Source organism: Aquarana catesbeiana, linkage group LG04, assembly GCF_042186555.1.
Source record: "Aquarana catesbeiana isolate 2022-GZ linkage group LG04, ASM4218655v1, whole genome shotgun sequence".
Classification (NCBI taxonomy): Eukaryota; Metazoa; Chordata; class Amphibia; order Anura; family Ranidae; genus Aquarana; species Aquarana catesbeiana.
The window spans coordinates 469,765,813-469,785,471 of record NC_133327.1 but is presented as its reverse complement, the minus strand read 5'-3'; positions in this window follow the sequence as shown (position 1 = coordinate 469,785,471).

Below are 19,659 nucleotides of genomic sequence, written 5' to 3'. Positions count from 1 at the left end.
ATGGAATTTAGGGGGACCCCCACGTCATTTTTTTTTAAATTTTGGTTCGGGGTTCCCCTGTGGGGAATTCCCATGCCATTTTTATCAATGAACTTCTATGTGTATTGTCGGACCGGCAATGCATTAATAGCCACGAGTAGTTTTAAATTACTTTTTTTCCTTTGAAATGTCATTTTGCTGTCAGACTGTTCTAAACACGGGAAACATGCGCCCCTTTACAGGCATACTATAGACACCCCCCAGGTACGAAATTTAAAGGGATATTACACTTTTATTGTTTCACTTTAAGCATTATTAAAATCACTGCTCCCGAAAAAACGGCTGTTTTTAAAACTTTTTTTTGCATTGATCCATGTCCCCTGGGGCAGGACCCAGGTCCCCAAACACTTTTTATGACAATAACTTGCATATAAGCCTTTTAAATTAGCACTTTTGATTATTCATGTTCGTGTCCCATAGACTTTAACGGTGTTCGCGTGTTCAAACAAATTTTTTGCCTGTTCGCATGTTCTGGTGCGAACCGAACAGGGGGGTGTTCGGCTCATCCCTACTGGGGAGTTATTTCCCAGTGTGTGCTGCCATGTCAGAAAAACGGAAAATTGTATACTCACTTTTCCGTAATTTTCCTTTCCTGACGCAACTTCATGGCAGCACACAGAAACCCACCCATTCTTAGATGATATATACAGAGAATGGGGGGGGGATCTCTCTTCAATTTTCATAGCTAAACCAATCCTGTCAGGTTGTGGAGTTGGAGTCACAACCCAGTGTGTGCTGCCATGAAGATGCATCAGGAAAGGAAAATTACGGAAAAGTGAGTATACAATTTTCCGTTTTATCCACCTAAGATATTAAGTAAGGGGCCCTAGGGTCCCTTTGTCATCCTGTGCATTTCACATTTCTCTTTCCTATTTCCTCCCCCTCTCTCCACTTCCAATATCCAGCTTGTGAACTATTTGCGTGCTTGCATTAAAAACCAAAAGAAGGGAAGTTAAGAAGGGGGAAGACACATGGGGGGAGAGGGGTGGGATAAATGGAAGGAGATCGGAGGGTAACTTACTAACATCCTCCACCTTCTGAATCCAGCTTGCCACTGTTGGCAGTGTTTGTTTCTTCCAACATAGTGGAATACAGGCTTTGGCAGCATTTAAAAGGTGATGTACAATCTATTTTTTGTATAATTTTGCCGATATGGTAGAGACGTGTAATAGGAAAAAGGCCGAATCGTCCAGGATATTGTATTCTGTAAATTTCTGAATGGTTGCTCTGATTTTGGCCCAGAAAAAAGTAAGCTTAGGGCAGGACCAAAACACATGCAATATCGTGCCTCTATCTCTCAGGCATCTCCAGCAGATTTCAGATGACTCTGGGTAGTGGATATGTAAAGCGCTAGGGGTGAGATACCACCTTGTTAGGAGCTTGTAATTTGTCTCCTGTACTTTAGTACAGATAGAGGATTTTAAGGTGAACGTAATTATGCATTGAACCTGGGCCGACGTAAAAGTGCAGTCCAGGTCTCTTTCCCATTTATTTATGAAGTTCAACGTCATGTCCTCCGCTGGAGAGATCAAGAGACTGTACATCAAAGACAGCACCCTCGGAAGGGTATCTTCTGTCATACAGAGTTCCTTGAATGTTGTTAATGGCTTATTAATCCATTGTGGATTAGGTATAGATGTGAAGTATTTAGTAGTGTTCTCTTAATGTCTCCAAGCAGTATAAACATAGATGTTAATCTCATTGAAATACATTGACCTACCTTTAGAATGTCCTCAGACCGCAACAAAATGGCAGCGGACGCTCTATTTTAATTGACAGCCAACCATATTGCCCCCTGAGGAAGATACGGAATCCCCTTGTATCGACACGCGTTGGGGAAGGGGACAGGACAGAACGTGCAGCAGGCTATCTGCCGGGAACGATCAGCACACCATCCCGTTATCGGCCGTTTTTTTCCCAATCATTCACGCTTGTTGTAGAGTGGCGCACTGACGCGCCTGGCTATTGTGAGTACCCTGTTCAGATTTTTTATTGTGTTTCAATAAATTGTTTTAACATACTACACTATGAAGTTCTCCTTTCTCTATTGACAAACCAAGGTATAAGTGGGGACCAGTCCAGGATTCCGGATATACTGCTGAACCCAGAAGTGGTTCTAATGCGTGTATTGACCAAGCTTAACAGCAAGGTCACACGCTCTAAGGTAAGCGTGCAATACCTAGGGGGGAGCACCTGAGTGATAACACAGCATCTTGTTGTTGGATCACCTTCACAACATTTTCCGAATCGCATGATCTTTATGGAGCACTTATAGATTGCCATCATTTTGAACTTTGCACAGCAAATTGAAACACTTTCACTTTACCTTATCTTGGGGAGTTTGGATCAATTGCTTTCTATGATCCTATGGACTTTTGTGTTTTAACCCTTTCATGACTAAGCCTATTTTTGAAATTTGGTGTTTACAAGTTAAAATCCGTATTTTTTGCTAGAAAATTACTTAGAACCCCCAAACATTATATATATATTTTTTATCAGAGAATATAGAGAATAAAATGGAGATTGTTGCAATATTTTATATCACACGGCATTTGTGCAGCGGTGTTTTAAACGCAAATTTTGGGGAAAAAGGACACTTTCTTGAATTAAAAAAAAAACAAACAGTAAATTTACCCCAATTTTTTTCTATAATGTGAAAGATGATGTTACGCCGAGTAAAGAGATACCAAACATGTCACGCTTTATAATTGCACGCACTCGTGGAATGGCGACAAACTACGGTACCTAAGAATTTCCATAGGCGATGCTTTAAATTTTTTTTACGGTTACCAGGTTAGAGTTACAGAGGAGGTCTAGTGCTAGAATTATTGCTCCTGCTCTGACGATCGCGGCGATACCTCACATGTGTGATTTGAACACCGTTTACATATGCGGGCGCGACTTCCGTATGCGTTTTCTTTGCTGCGCGAGCTCGCAGAGACGGGGGCGCTTTAAAAAATGTTTTTTTCTTATTTATTTTATTAATTTTTATATTTATAAATTGTGTTAAAAAAAAAAATGTGATGACTTATATTGCTGTCACATGGAATGTAAACATCCCTTGTGACAGTAATAGGTGGTGACAGGTACTCTTTATGGAGGGATCGGGGGTCTAAAAGACCCCCGATCCCTCCTTTGCACTTCAAAGTATTCAGATCATGGAAAACGGCAATTATGAATACTGTGTATCTTTTTAAAATCGGCGCCATTGGCAGCCGAATAAACGGGAAGTGACGTCATGACATCGCTTCCGCGTTTACATTTAGAAGACTGGAAAAAAGCCACCCACAGCTTTGTTCCAGCCCGCCCCCAGCTGCCGGAGGCAGCTGATTGGTCACCGGGCCTCCCGATCGAACGGGAGGCCCGGTAACAGCGGCGGGAGGCGGCGGCAGGGGGGGGACATCCCCTCCCGCTGCTCCGTTGTAACGGCTGATCGCCCGCTGTAAAAAACGGTACCGGGATGATGCCTGCAGCTGCGGGCATCATCCTGGTATAACCCCGGAAAGCCGAGTACGCACATCTGCGTACGCTCAGCGGGAAGGGGTTAAATATACAGTCATTCATATACAGTCATACATTGTCACTTTATTTTATTTTAGCACTATATTGCATGGTTATTTATTATTATATTATAACATTATTATTTACATGTATTGCACTATTATCACTTTAAAATATTTTATAGCATTATATTTTAGTATTCAGGCTCATACTTCTGATAGCGCAGCGTATATATACGAGCTGTGTAAAGCATGTCTCTGACTTGGGGGTCCACCCCAGGAGGGAATTGAGGGTTTCCTATAATGGGAAATAATGGTGATTCAGTCGTGGCTAGCAAGTGTGTGAAACAATCTTGTGAGTCTACGCGGATTGTTGTACCTATAGTTGGGTGTTTCTTCAGGTTTGGTGGCAGATTTTCACAACACCAAGTAGTACTCCCGAGCGGAACTTGTGTTTGGGCTTGTTCTAAACGTGTCCATAATTTAGATTCCTGATGACGGCACAAATCAATGACCTTGCCCAAATGGGCAGCCTGGTAGTATTTCCTCACATCAGGAACCTTTAGGCCCCCATTAAACTTGGGGAGGGACAGAAGGGCGCGGGGTAAGCGCTGTTTCTTGTTTGACCAAAATAAAGTATTAAATTGCGCATGTACTTTTTTTCATTTCAATGTTTTTATTCAAGTTTTTAAATAGAAATACAAAATTTGCATTTATCATTGTAGGTGAAAAAAAATAGTTGTACATACACAAGACATTGCAGGTCAGTTACATAGCTGTCAAACCTTTATACACTGAAGTTTGTATGTTGCAACATTCACCTGAATGATGGCTCAAAAACTGAACCAAACTTGCGACCCACTAACTGAACTTCCGTGTGGGCCCCAGAACCATTTATGGTGCCAGAGTCCACGCAATGCCAATCTGAATCAGAAAGAAAGAACAGGAAGAAACAGGGATAGTGAAATAGTTGAAATAAAAAAAGGAAGAGAGAAAGAGAAAAAAAGAAAAGGGGGGTAGGAGGTAAGGAAAGGGATGCACTCCAGTCCCAGAGGAAAATCCTCTAGTGCCAGGTCAACTCGTTATGTTGTTGTGAGATACCTGATCCAGGGGCCCCATATTTTATTAAACCAAGTGACCTTGTCATTTTGAATTGCCGATAGGTGTTTATTAATCATTATTCATGAAAGTTTAGCTTTCAGTAAGTAAAAAGGGATCATAGGGGACCTCCAAGATTTGGCTATAGAGATTCTTGCCATGACAAATATAAAGGTTATAAGTCTTTGCATTGGTTTTGATGTCCTCTTCACTGGGCGTCCCAGCAATGCGTGCAGAGGTGACTTAAGGAGGTTCACTTGGGTTAAGGAGTATATAAAGTTATACGTGCATATCCAGAACCGTCTCACTTTCGGACACGTCCATCAAGTGTGATACATGGTGCCATCTGTGTTACATCCTCTAAAGCACTGCGGGGAAGCCCCTGGGACAAAGGTTGCTACCCGCGCTGGGACCATGTACTATCTCATCAAAACTTTATAGTTTGCCTCTATCAGAGAGGTATTAATAAGCCATTTAGATGCGTTTTGTATTATTTTGCTCCACTCCACTATGTCTAAGTCAGTGTCCATATCTTGCTCCCATTTGTGCATATAAAACAATTTTTGAGGAGCAGAGGATAAAATTCCATAAATCTGTGATATATGGCCGGTGTGTTTGTCGAAAGTCCCACAGAGATTTTCCATTGAGGTGAATGTGGTGAGGTCAGAGGTGCGATTCAGTGTCGCCAAGAAATGCGCTCAGATGAGTGTAGCGAAAGAATTCCGAATTTGGGAGGCTATATTTCTCCTGTAGGGCTGATTTCGACAAAGCACCTCTGTGATCACAAAGGTCCGCTATTCGTAGCAAACCTTTGTTAGTCCACCATGAGAAATTTTGGGGATGGAGACCCAGGATGAATGAGGGAGAATTAAACAGTGGGGCCAAGGGGGTGTGTTGAGATTTAAATTTGTGAGTAGTAACCAGCCAAACCCATAAATTCAGAGAAAAGAATAAGGTCGGACACAGTATGATCGGTCTGTCTTTCCCTTTCATCCACATTAAGTGGCTAATCTGTCTATCAGGGTATAGGGAGGACTCCAACAACATCCAGATCGGTCTAGGCTGTCGCGTATGGAATCGGATTAGTTGGGATAATTGTGCCGCGTGGTAATACTTAATCAAATCGGGCATTCCAAGGCCTCCTCTCAATTTCAGCACATACAATGTTCGTCTGTTCACCCTGGGTCTCTTGTGTCCCCATATACTGTATAGTCTAGTAATTTTGCCTGAAAATTCTGGAGATCTTTTCCTACTATTGCTATCGGAAGGGTCCTGAACAAATACAGCACTTTTGGTAAAACTGTCATTTTGACTGAGTACAACCTGCCGAACCATGACGGGGGTTATTTGACCATCTTTTCAAGTTCTCTATTAATTTTTTAAATAATGGGGGACAATTATGTTTATATAGCATTGTGAGGGTGGGAGTCAGAGAGATGCCCAAGTATGGTAAGGTATCATTCTGCCATTTAAAGGGGAAAGAGCTTTGCAGAGCTTGGACTATGTGTGTTTGTAAAGAAACATTAAGTGCCTGAGATTTAGAGTGCAAAAATAATAATGAGGGCAGAAACAATCAACGCTTAACACCACATCCCATAAGTTTTACAAACAAAAAAAGGGGGAGAAGGGGTTGAAACAACCCTGGGACTTTTAAGGTGCTTGTATTTTAAGGTAAATAGCGTAGATAGACATGTACAATTTATCCATAAAAAAGATTTTTATTACAATTGATATAAATTACACAACATAGTTAAAAAATATATATCTCAGTATCCACATCCAATAGTGGGCAGACAGTAGAAAAAATACCACTCAATAGATACCACTCAACATGTTTCGCTCATTTGGAGCTTCCTCAGGAGTTTTGGTATAGATTATGGTGTACTAAAAATGATAAAAGGAACATGGATGAGATATCATATTACATAATAAAGTTTACAATTTAAAATTGAGAATATATAAGTGTATATATGGATAACATGTCATACACAAGCTATAACCAGCTAAGGAAATAAAAAAAAATCAGACAACAATCAAAAAATCAATCCATCAAAATTAGTGATCTTAGCAGGCTGCCAAAGATTGAATATGAATTATATTTGGTAAAAATATTACAGATGAATAGCATCAGGAATACAATACATAAGGTAGGTCTCTCAAACAAAAGTTTCCATCCAGAATGGCCACAGAAGGACACATCCTTAATCCTTAATGAAAAGGAAAAAAGGAAGTGTGAGGGATGAAGTAGGATATCAAACAATTGATGTTAAAAGGGGCATCAAATCTGAGCATCATGTTAACATAGAGGTTACCTTCAGTAGAATCAAAAACTCTTTTGCTAGAGGTAGAAAATCCTCACTGCAAGTGTAAATAGCAGTATTGAATCAATATGCTATGGAAATCCGTAGCCAGCAATCAAAGGCTCAGATTTGATGCCCCTTTTAACATCAATTGTTTGATATCCTACTTCATCCCTCACACTTCCTTTTTTCCTTTTCATTAACAGCAAGGATGGGAAGTGTTATCATAATGGGGGATTTTAATTATCCAGACATAGACTGGGCGGAGGGAACCGCGCATTAATTTAAGGCTCGTCAGTTCCTTAATGTCTTGCAGGACAATTTTATGGGTCAGATGGTAGACGCACCAACTAGAAATAAAACATTACTGGATCTACCGATTACCAACAATACAGACCTGATCACGGATGTGGAAATATGGGGCAATTTAGGTAACAGCGATCACAGGTAATTAGTTTCAGTATAAATCACACAAATAGGAAACATAAAGGGAATACAAAGACACTGAATTTCAAAAGAGCCAACTTCCCTAAACTACAAACCTTGCTAAAAGGCATAAATTGGGATAAAATATTAGGAACAAAGAACACGGAGGAGAGATGGGTTTGCTTTAAGAGCATATTAAACAAGGGCATTAGTCAATGCATCCCATTGGGTAATAAATTTAAAAGAGCAAACAAGAGTGGATGGCTTAACTCCAATGTAAAAATGCATATAAAAGCAAAGGAGGAGGAGAGCAAAAAAAATCCCAAGAAATTCTTTAAGTACGTAAACAGTAAAAAAGGGAGGACAGACCATATTGGCCCCATAAAGAATGAGGAAGGACATCTGGTTACAAAGGATGGGGAGATGGCGAAGGTATTGAATTCATTCTTCTCCTCAGTCTTCACAAGTGAATCGGGGGGCTTCAGTAATCAAAACTGCAGTGTTTATCCTCATAACACAACACAGGAAGCACCTCCATGGTTAACAGAGGACAGAAATAAAATTAGACTTGAGAAACTTAACATTAATAAATCACCGGGAGCAGATGGCTTGCATCCGAGGGCACTTAGGGAACTCAGTCAAGTGATTGCCAGACCATTGTTCCTAATTTTTACAGACAGTCTACTGACTGGAATGGTACCAGCTGACTGGAAAAAAGCCAATGTAGCACCAATATTTAAAAAGGGCCCAAAATACATCCCTGGGAATTACAGACCAGTTAGCCTAACATCAATAGTATGTAAACTCTTGGAGGACATGAAAAGGGACTATATACAAGATTTTAGTAATGAGAACGGTATCATTAGCAGTAATCAGAATGGATTCATGAAGAATTGTTCTTGCTAAACCAATCTACTAATCTTCTATGAGGAGGTGAGTTGCCATCTAGATAAAGGAAAGCCTGTAGACGTGGTGTATCTGGATTTTGCAAAAGCATTTGACACAGTTCCCCATAAACGTTTACTGTACAAAATAAGGTCCGTTGGCATGGACCATAGGGTGAGTACATGGATTGAAAACTGGCCTACATGATGTTTTGTATTCCTGATGCTATTCATCGGTAGGGATGAGCTGAACACCCCCGGTTCGGTTCGCACCAGAACCTGCGAACGTACCGAAAATTCGCACGAACATTAGAACCCCATTGACATCTATGGGACTCGAACGTTCGAAATCAAAAGTGCTAATTTTAAAGGCTAATTTGCTTGGTATTGTCCTAAAAAGGGTTTGGGGACCCTGGTCCTGCCCCAGGGGACATGTATTAATGCATAAAAAACTTTTAAAAACTGCTGTTTTTTCGGGAGCAATGATTTTAATGATGCTTAAAGTAAAAAAAAAAGTGAAATATTCCTTTAAATATCGTACCTGGGGGGTGTCTATAGTATGCCTGTAAAGTGGCGCGTGTTTCCCGTGCTTAGAACAGTCCCTGCACAAAATGTAATTTTTAAAGAAAAAAAAGTCATTTAAAACTGCTTGCGGCTTTAATGTAATGTCGGGTCCTGGCAATATGGATGAAAATCAGTGAGACAAATGGCATGGGTACCCCCCAGTCCATCACCAGGCCCTTTGGGTCTTGTATGGATATTAAGGGGAACCCCGCACCCAAATTAAAAAAGGAAACAGCAGTATACAGGCTCTGTACTCTGAACGGCAGTATACAGGTGGTGCAAACAAGACAGGGACTGTAGGTTTGTTGTTAAGTAGAATCTGTTTGTAATTTTGAACTGGTACATTTTTAACGTGTTTAGCTCCAGCCAAAAAATCTATTTTAAGCTTTTTGGAAAACATAGGGAAGGGTTATCACCCCTGTGACATTTGTTTTGCTGTCTGTGCTCCTCTTCAGAAGATTTCACCTCACTTTTTGTCCCAATGACAAATGTTTTTTGAAAATTTGGGGTTTTCTGTGAAACAAGGATTGGTGATAAAGCATCAGTGGAAAGGAGAAATGTTTTTCCCATATTAACTCTTACAGGAGAGAATTTCCCTTCCTAGGGTAGATTTCATCTCACTTCCTGTTGTCTCCTTCCGTTTGCAAGTAGGAGTCGTTTGTAAGTTGGATGTTTGAAAGTAGGGGCCTGCCCTATATAATCAGCAGAAATTTGGGCCTTAGGTGTTGTTGTGGCCACAACACTGTAAGCCCTCACAGGGCCCTGCTGTGAAGTATTAGATCAAGAATTGTAATTACATGCCCCTGTTGAACAGGGGCAGAAAAATTGGGCCTTTGGTGGTGGTGGTGGTGCTGGTGCCACAACACTGTAAGTCCTCACTCGCTCTTGGTGGGGGCAGAAACGGGCCCTGCTGTGAAATATTAAATCAAAAATTATAATTACATGTCCCTGTTGAACAGGGGCTGAAAAATCGGGTCTTAGGCACTGGTGCTGGTGCCACAACACTGCAACCCCTCACAGATACTCTAGTTGGAACGCAGAAACGAGCCCTGCTGCAAAGTATTGCATCAAAAATTGTAATTACAAGCCCCTGTTAAACAGGGGCTGAAAAATTGGGCCTTAGGCACTGGTGGTGGCGCCCAGAACCAAAAATGTTCTTACAAGCTATCAGCATGATCATTGAGGAGGAAGAGGATAATTACTCAGGATAGTCACTCAGCATCAGCATAGGCAGTCTTTGAAGGGATCAGAGTTTTTCAAAAAAAATTATTCGGTTACATCAGCATCAGGTGCTTGGTAGCTGGTGGTGATCCAAGACTGATTCATTTTTATGAAGGTCAGCCAATCGACCAAGTCGGTGGACAGGCACACCCTGTGATCGGTTACAAAGCCTCCAGCAGCACTGAATGTGCGTTCCGAAAGAACGCTGGATGCAGGACAGGACAGTAGCTCAATTGCGTAATGTGCAAGCTCTGGCCAGTGATCCATCCTCAAAACCCAGTAACCCAGAGGATTTTCAGTGGGAAAGGTGTCAAAGTCAGATCTTGACCCTAGGTATTCCTGCACCATGTAAAACAGACGCTGGCGATGGTTGCTGGAACCGATCATACCTTGGGGCTGCGGACTAAAAAATTGTCTGAATGCATCAGTCAGACGGCCACCTTCTCCACCGCTCCTTCTTTGACTGACCGAAGCCTCAGCAACACGTTGTCCAGAAACAGGAGTTTGTAACCACCCAGTCTCTGGGAACGCGTTGCACAGACCTTTCTGCAAGGCCTCCCGAAGATGTTTCATCCTCTGCTCCCTCTGCGATGGCAAGATAAGGTCCGCAACCTTACCCTTGTAACGTGGATCAAGGAGGGTTGCCAGCCAGTATTGGTCCTTCTCCTTGATACCACGAATACAAGGATCCTTACGCAGGCTTTGCAGGATCAGGGAGGCCATGCAGCGTAGGTTTGCTGAGGCATTCGGTCCGGAGTCCTCTGGGTCACTAAGGATGACATGGTCCGCAGCCACCTCCTCCCAGCCACGTACAAGTCCATGTGTTTCTTGGGACTGATCCCTTAAAGACTGCTGCTGATGCTGAGTGCCAGGCTCCACCTCCATACTGACACAATCCTCCTCCTCCTCTTCCTGTGTGATCTGCGGGCATGCAGGAACACTGTCTGGATAAAGGGGGCCTTGAGAGCTAAGAAAGTCCTCCTCTTCCTGCCTCTGTTCTGCCTCAAGTGTCCTGTCCATTATTCCACGCAGCGTGTGCTCCAACAGGTGGACAAGGGGGACAGTGTCACTGATGCATGCACTGTCACTGCTCACCATCCTCATGGCCTCCTCAAATGGTGACAGGACAGTGCATGCATCCCTGATTATGGCCCACTGGTGTGGGGAAAAAAAAACAAGCTCCCCTGACCCTGTCCTGGTGCCATAGTCGCACAGGTACTCATTGATGGCCCTCTGCTGCGTGTGCAGCCGCTGCAGCATGGCCAACGTTGAGTTCCACCTGGTGGGCATGTCACAGATGGTTCTTGGGCAGGTTAAACTCCTTTTGAAGGTCTGCCAGCCGAGCACTGGCATTATATGACCGGCGAAAATGCACACAGACTTTCCTGGCCTGCCTCGGGACATCCTGTAAGCCCTGGTACCTGCCCAAGAACCGCTGCACCACCAAGTTAAGGACGTGAGCCAAACAGGGCACATGGGTCATTTGTCCCTGTCGGAGGGCAGAGAGGAGGTTGGTGCCATTGTCGCAAACCACCATTCCTGCCTTAAGTTGGCGTGGCGTCAACCACCTCTGAACCTGCCCCTGCAGAGCTGACAGAACCTCTGCCCCAGTGTTGCTCCTGTCCCCCAAGCACGCCAGCTCAAGCACCGCATGGCATCTTTTGGCCTGCATACTTGCGTAGCTCCTTGAACGGCTACGGACCACCGCTGGTTCCAAGGACAAAGCACAGGAAGAGGCCATGGAGGAAGAAGAAGAAGAGAGTGTGGAGGAGAGAGGTGTGTCACAATCATTAGTAGTGGCATTTTGGAGGCGTGGTGGTGGAACAACCTCCAACACTACTGCACCTTGTCCTGCATCCTTCCCAGCTGCCAACAGAGTCACCCAATGCACGGTGAAACTTAGGTAATGTCCCTGTCCATGCCTGCTGGACCATGAGTCAGCGGTAATATGCACCTTACTGCTGACCGCCCTGTCCAGCGAGGCCAAGACATTGCCTTCCACATGCTGGTAGAGAGCCGTGAGAAAAAGTGGCGTTTGTGTACCTGCCACTGAGGAACCGCACATTCCACAAACTCACGGAAGGGGGCAGAGTCTACCAACTGAAAAGGCAGCAGTTGAAGTGCTAGCAATTTTGCCAAGCTAGCATTCAACCGCTGGGCATGTGGATGGCTGGGAGCGAACTTCTTTCGGCGGTGCAGCAGCTGGGGCAGGGAAATTTGCCTGGTACAATCTGACGTCGGTGTACTTGGCTGTGACACACCTAATTCTACACCTTCATTCCTCTCAGTGAAGGTCTCAGAGAGGACTGAAGGTATAGTGGGGTTGGAGATCTCAGCTGATGAGGAGCAAGCAGAGGTCCTCTTTTTTCTTTGGTGTGGGTCTTTTAGATACGCTTGCCAACGAACTGCATGGCAGGTCAACATTTGTCTGGTCAAGCATGTGGTGCCCAAGCGGGAGATGTTTTGGCCACGCGAGATACGCTTGAGACATATGTTGCAAATAGCAGCGGTGTGATCTGATGCACTCGTCTCAAAAAAGGCCCACACCAAAGAACTTTTGGAATAAGTGACAGCAGCGCCCTGCACATGCGGAGCTTTGGGGTGTGATGCAGTCAGTGTGCTGCCCTTAGCCTGGCCCCTGGAGGGCATCCTGCCTCGTTGGTGATGTGCCTCCTCCTCCTCCTCTCTCCTATCAGGCACCCACGTTGAGTCAGTGACCTCATCATCCCCTCCCTCCTCATCACTGGAGCAAACCTGGCAGTATGCTACAGCAGGGGGAGCATGACTGCCAGATTGCTGTCCTTCTTGGGCACCCCCTCTGTCCGTGCTCACGTTACTGCCTTCATCTAGCTCAGTATTATCATCAGAGCCTTCTAAATGCTGGGCATCCTCCTGGAGCATGTACCCAACACTGTGGTCAAACAGTTCGAGGGACTCCTCAGGAGGACATGGTGGGGCTAGGGAAGGAGTCACTGATGACATTGAGCCGAGAGAAGAGGCCGTGTTGGCAGCTGCTTTGCCAGACAAAGTACCCTGAGCAAGGGTGAGAGAGGATGAGGAGGATGAGGACGGCTTGGTCATCCACTCGACCAAGTCTTCTGCATGTTGCGGCTCAGCCAAGCGTGTCCCACGGCCACATGCTGATGAGGATACACCGTCTCCACGACCAGCACTGTTGCCTCTAGACACAGAGCCTGCTTGCCCTCTTTTATTGGCTTGTGACTGTCTGCCTCTCCTTGTTGGCCTTCCAGACATACTAATGGCCTGTAGCTGCACTAAGCTGGGATATATATATATATATATATATATATATATATATATACTGATACTGCAGCTAGCAAAATCAACTGCCTGCCTGTAGTATGAGAACACCACCAACCTTCTACAGGTAGCTTTAGCTGAACACTGTGCAGAGCTCGCAAAAAACTAACTTGTAGCTTATTTAGCTGCCTGCGGTAGTTATAGGATCAGGAAAACACCACCAACCTTCTACAGGTAGCTTTAGGTGAACACTGTGCAGAGCTCACAAAAAACTAACTTGTAGCTTATTTAGCTGCCTGCGGTAGTAATAAGGTCAGGAAAACACCACCAACCTTCTACAGGTAGCTTTAGGTGAACACTGTGCAGAGCTCGCAAAAAACTAACTTGTAGCTTATTTAGCTGCCTGCGGTAGTGATAGGATCAGGAAAACACCACCAACCTTCTACAGGTAGCTTTAGGTGAACACTGTGCAGAGCTTGCAAAAAACTAACTTGTAGTTTTAGCTGAACACTGTGAGGAGGACACACTACACTAACTTGTAGCTTTAGCTGAACACTGTTCAGAGGACACACTACACTAACTTGTAGCTTTAGCTGAACACTGTGCAGAGGTCGCACTACGCTAACTTGTAGTTTTAGCTGAACACTGTTCAGAGGACGCACTACACTAACTTGTAGCTTTAGCTGAACACTGTGAGGAGGACGCACTACCCTAACTTGTAGCTTTAGCTGAACACTGTGCAGAGGTCACACTAAACTAACTTGTAGCTTTAGCTGAACACTGTGAGGAGGACGCACTACACTAACTTGTAGTTTTAGCTGAACACTGTGCAGAGGTCACACTAAACTAACTTGTAGCTTTAACTGAACACTGGGAGGAGGATGCACTACACTAACTGTAAATAGTCTAGCTGCCTGACTGTGGTACTAATAGGATCAAAAGAACACCAGCAATTTTTTTCAGGTAGCTGTAAATACTGTAACAAGACAAGCCTGCCTGTCAGTAGGAAGATAACAGGAACGGATCTAGCTACACTGAATACAGTGTATATATATATATATATATATATATATATATATACACAACACCTGGGATGCATATATATATACACAATACACTGTACGTGCAGCTAACTCACTGACTGTCCTGCCTAATCTAGCTAACTCAAATGAAATCACACTGTCTCTCTCTCTCTCTCTCTAAGCACGCGGGAACACACTACACAGGGCCACCGCGCAGGTGGCCGTATATAGTGTGGGGCGTGTTCTAACCCCCTGAGCCATAATTGGCCAAAGCCACCCTGGCTTTGGCCAATTACAGCTCTCTCTACTGACGGCGCTGTGATTGGCCAAGCATGCGGGTCATAGTGCATGCTTGGGCAATCATCAGCCAGCAATGCACTGCGATGCCGCAGTGAATTATGGGCCATGACGCGCCACACGAATTTGGCGCGAATGGCCCATATCGTTCGCAATTCGGCGAACAATCGAACAGCCGATGTTCGAGTCGAACATGGGTTCGACTCGAACGCAAAGCTCATCCCTATTCATTGGTAATATTTTTACCAAATATAATTCATAATTAATCTTTGGCAGCCTGGTAAGATCACTAATTTTGATGGATTGATTTTTTGATTGTTGTCTGATTTTTTTTTTTATTTCCTTAGCTGGTTATAGCTTGTGTATGGCATGTTATCCATATATACACTTATATATTCTCAATTGTAAATTGTAAACTTTATTATGTAATATGATATCTCATCCATGTTCCTTTTATCATTTTTAGTACACCATAATCTATACCAAAACTCCTGATGAAGCTCTAAATGAGCGAAACATGTTGAGTGGTATCTATTGAGTGGTATTTTTTCTTCTGTCTGCCCACTATTGGATGTGGATACTGAGATATATATTTTTTAACTATGTTGTGTAATTTATATCAATTGTAATTAAAATCTTTTTTATGGATAAATTGTACATGCCTATCTACTCTATTTACCTTAAAATACAAGCACCTTAAAAGTCCCGGAGTTGTTTCAACCCCTTCTCCCCCTTTTTTTGTGAGATTTAGAGTGATTTACTCTCAAGCCTGTAAATGCCGTAAAGTGTCTTAGTACCACATGTAGGTTAGGCAAAGAGGTGACTGGGGAGGAGAGGAGCAGCAAAATATCATCTGCAAACATCGCGCACTTATGTTCGCTACCTCCACAGTTAACACCCAATATGTCTGGATGTTCACAAATTTTGATGGCCAGTGGCTCCAAAGCCAAAATGAATAGTAAGGGGTACAGGGGACAGCCCTGATGGGTCCCTTTATGTATGTTTATGTTTTGTGACTGGTAGCCTTTAACTACGAGGTTTGCCATGTGAGCGCTATAGATCGTTTTAAGCATGGTCAGGAAGTGTGAACCGAACCTGTACTTTTTTAGGATGAAGAAAAGACAGTCCCAGGATAGGGAATCAAACACTTTATGTAAGTCCAATGAGACCAGCAATGCCCCTCTCTGGCCCCCTCCATCCCAGCCTGAATTTAAAGCAGATATTATGTCGATGATGCGTCTGGTCTGATCCAGGTCTTGTCCATTGGGAACGAACCTTGTCTGGTCTGGATGGATATATTTTGGTAAGAACGAGTTTATATAAGTAGTTAATATCTTTGTCAGTAATTTAAGGTTGACGTTTATTAACAAAATAGGGCAGTAATTCGCGCAGTCCCCGTGGTCGTTATTTGGCTTGGGTATGACATGTATAAAGGCCCTGTTCTCGTGCGGTGGTAAGGGGGAGCCCTTTCTCAGTTCATTGCAGAAGAAGCAGAGATGCGGGACCAGAATTTTGGTCTACTTGCGGTAATAGTGGCCTGAGAATCCATCTGTGACTTTGACGGGTTTAGGGATTTAATAGCTGCTACTATTTCGTTTGCTGTAAACTCTGCTTCCATCATCTCTGCGTGGTCACTAGTTAGTGTAGGGCGCGGTATGTCCCGCAAAAATTCTTCTGCCTTATTCGTACTGAAGTCTTTTGGAGAGTCGTAGAGTTTAGAGTAAAATGTGAAGAATTCCTGTGCTATAAGCTGAGGATTTTGGGTAGTTTGGCCATTCTGTAATCTCAATTTAGGGAATGCAGGGTTAAATGGTCTTGGAGTTTTTGTTAGGCTTGTCCCCCAATGTGTAATATCGGTGTCTAGCCCACCTAACATATTTTTCCGCTTTTGCTATAAGACTCAGTTTTAGGGCCATTCTTGCTACATCAATCTGGTTCCTAAGATCCAGATGTGGGTTGTTTTTTTGTTCTCGCGTGAGACGAAGTAACTCTCCCTCCTGTTGTTGGATTGTTTGTTCTCGTTCTCGTTTGACTCTGGTAGCTACTTGTATTAGTTTACCGCGTATGGTGGCCTTGTGGGCTGCCCAAACCATAGTTGGGGAGGAGGCCAAGGAGGGGTTGTCCTGGAAATATTGTTGTAGGGTTGTTTCTATTTCTTTGGCAATAATAGGGTCGCTTAATAAGGATTTGTTTAATTGCCAAGAAGATGGTCGTGATTTAGACCATAGGTCTGTTAAAACGACTTGGACCGAGGAATGGTCTGACCATGCCATGGGAACTATTTTAGTCGGCGAAATATACAGGAACAAGGGGAACAGTGTGAGGAGATGGTCAATGCGCGAATATGTCTTGGGTATGTGCGAATAAAACGTAAAGTCTCTAGTGGTGGGATGAGCGTCTCTCCAGAGATCAATTCGATCATAGCTATGTAGTAAACATGCTATTTCACTACTCTGTTTTGGGGTATGTTTTAGGATCAACCTCCCAGGGTCAGACCTATCCAGAATCTGGTCCAGGGAGGTGTCGCTATCACCACCAAACACCACATGACCCACCATGTGAGGCATTATTGCTTCCAGCATCATGCGAAAGAAATGTAATTGGCCCACATTGGGGGCGTAATGGGAAAGAAAGGTAACCGCATTATCATTAATCTTCCCAGCTACCATGATGTAGCGGCCCTCTCTATCACTTATTACTATTATTTGTGGGTGTGAAAGGGACCCCTTTGGCAATGCATATATCTACTCCCCATTTTTTATCTAGGCCATTAGACAGGTAAACTGTCTGGTATCTTGCGTTTAAATATTTTGGGGCTGAGGTCCGTGAAAAGTGTGTCTCCTGTAAGAGTAAGATGTCTGTCCCCATTTTGTTGTATTGCTGGAAAGCCTTTGCCCTTTTGGTCGGGGAGTTTAAGCCCTGTACATTATGTGTTAGAATAGAATAGGTTGGATGGGGTCTACCGGTCATGGTGGTTCGGCAGATTGTACTCACGTTTTAGCTGCTTCAAGAGGACTGCTCGGGAGCCTCTGAGAATCATTTGCTCGGACCGTTACCTGGCGTGGGAGTGCATCCAAAGGAGAAAAAACTTGAAAGGAAGAAAAAAGAGTTGAGTTAGAAATATTGATGTAGAAATAAGATTGTGTATTTTTTGTCATGTTAGAGGTAAAACCTGTAACCAATAATATCAAACAAAATGAACCTGTACACTGTATCACAGTGTAACTGCGGGGGTACCAGGTCCCCATTTTTTTGTTGTGAAGTTGTCTCCGCTCTCATTGTAGAGACAAGTTCACCCCAAGTGGCATGCGATTCCACTCCGGCCCCACGCGTCTATCAGCAGGAAGGGACGGGTGGGACCCACCAACCAGAAAATTGGAAAGAAAAAAATAATTGGAAAAAAGTTGGGGAAAAAATATAAAAATTTGAAAATCAAATCTGCAGTCGGGAGCAGGATTTCCCTCCTGGGAAACAAAAGCATCTTAGATGCTAACCATTGACAGTAACCATTCTTGGGCCTGAGTACATCTGTATGAGTATCTAAGTCTGCAAAGGCGGACATAGTCCATTTATGAGCAAACCAGTCACTGGGACCTGAATCTGAGATGACATCTTCGAGGATGTTCAAGTGCCCGATGGAGATTTCCTGGCTTTGGGTCTCCCCTGTTGGGACCGCAGGGGGGATATCGGTCATCCCTCGCTGACAGGGGCGCTGGACATATGCTGTTCCGTTGGAATAAGGCCCAAGTCCTGGAGTAGAGCCTCGCCAGACTGAAAGTTGGCAAAAGAGTGGGTTTTACCCTTGTAAGAGAATGATAGTAGGAATGGAAATGACCACTGATATTTGATCTGGCGATTGATAAGTTGATTTAGAAGCGGATTCGGCGCTCTCCTCTTCTGAATTGTCGCCTGGGCTATGTCTGCAAAGATCTGGACTGAATGTCCCAAAATAGATATGTCTCCTTGATGTCTGGCCTCCAGCATAATTTTTTCCTTGATGCGGTAGAAATGTGGCTTAACTATCACATCGCGTAGCAGGCCATCTGGTCTGGGAGCTGTCAGGGCGTGATGCACCCTATCTAGTTCTAGCTGGTGAGGGGAGATGTCCGGTATCAATTGTTTCATTAAGCCATGTATCAATTCTTCTAGGTCCACTTCTGATTAAGGGAGGCCCATACGCGGAAGTTGTACCACCTAGACCTGTTCTCTAAGTCCTCGATCTTTGCATTCGCTTGGTCTAGTTGGTCCTGTAGGGACGTAATCATTCTAGAATTTTGGTTCACTTGTTTTACCATACCGTCCATTTTGGACTCAATTATGTCCAATCTCTCCCCTATGTTTTGGAAGTCGTCTTTCATGCCAGTAGTGATAATGGTGCAGGCTTTAGACAGTTCCTGTTGCAGGAGAGCAGAAAATCTAGCTAGAAGAACTGTGTCTCCTGAGTATGTGGTAGCAGGGGCAGATGGCTGTGAAAACACAGAGCTGTTTTGACTCAGGGCTATTTCAGCAGATTCGGCCATTTGCCTGTCTGTGGAGGAGGCCGGGGAGTCTGAGAACAGCAAGGCCCTGTCTGGGGAGCCCGGCAAGGTAAGGTTTAAGGTTTGGTGTAAGGTGTAAGGTTTGGGCAATGCGTTTTCAGGAGCTTGTCAGGATAGAAAAAGAGCCCGATGAGGTGTCCACCACTGGGGTTAGAGTGACGTTAAAGTCTCCCCCGAGGATCAGGAGACCCTCCCGGAAGTCAGAGAGCTTGGACAGGATGTGTCTTAAAAAGGTGTCCTGATGCTTGTTTGGGGCATATATAGTCGCTAATGTCAATTGCACGTCACCTATAAGACCCTTGATGAATGCAAAGCCTTCCATCCCTGTTTAACATGGAGTCCCACAGGATCCAAGGTAGTCCATCAGATAACAGGATGGAAACTCCTTTGGATTTAGTTTTTTTTGGTAGAATGGTATGTTAGGGGGAAAAATGTGTTTTTGAGAACAGGAAGTTTGTCTTCTTTAAAGTGAGTTTCTTGAATGAAGGCCACATCTACTTTCACCCCTT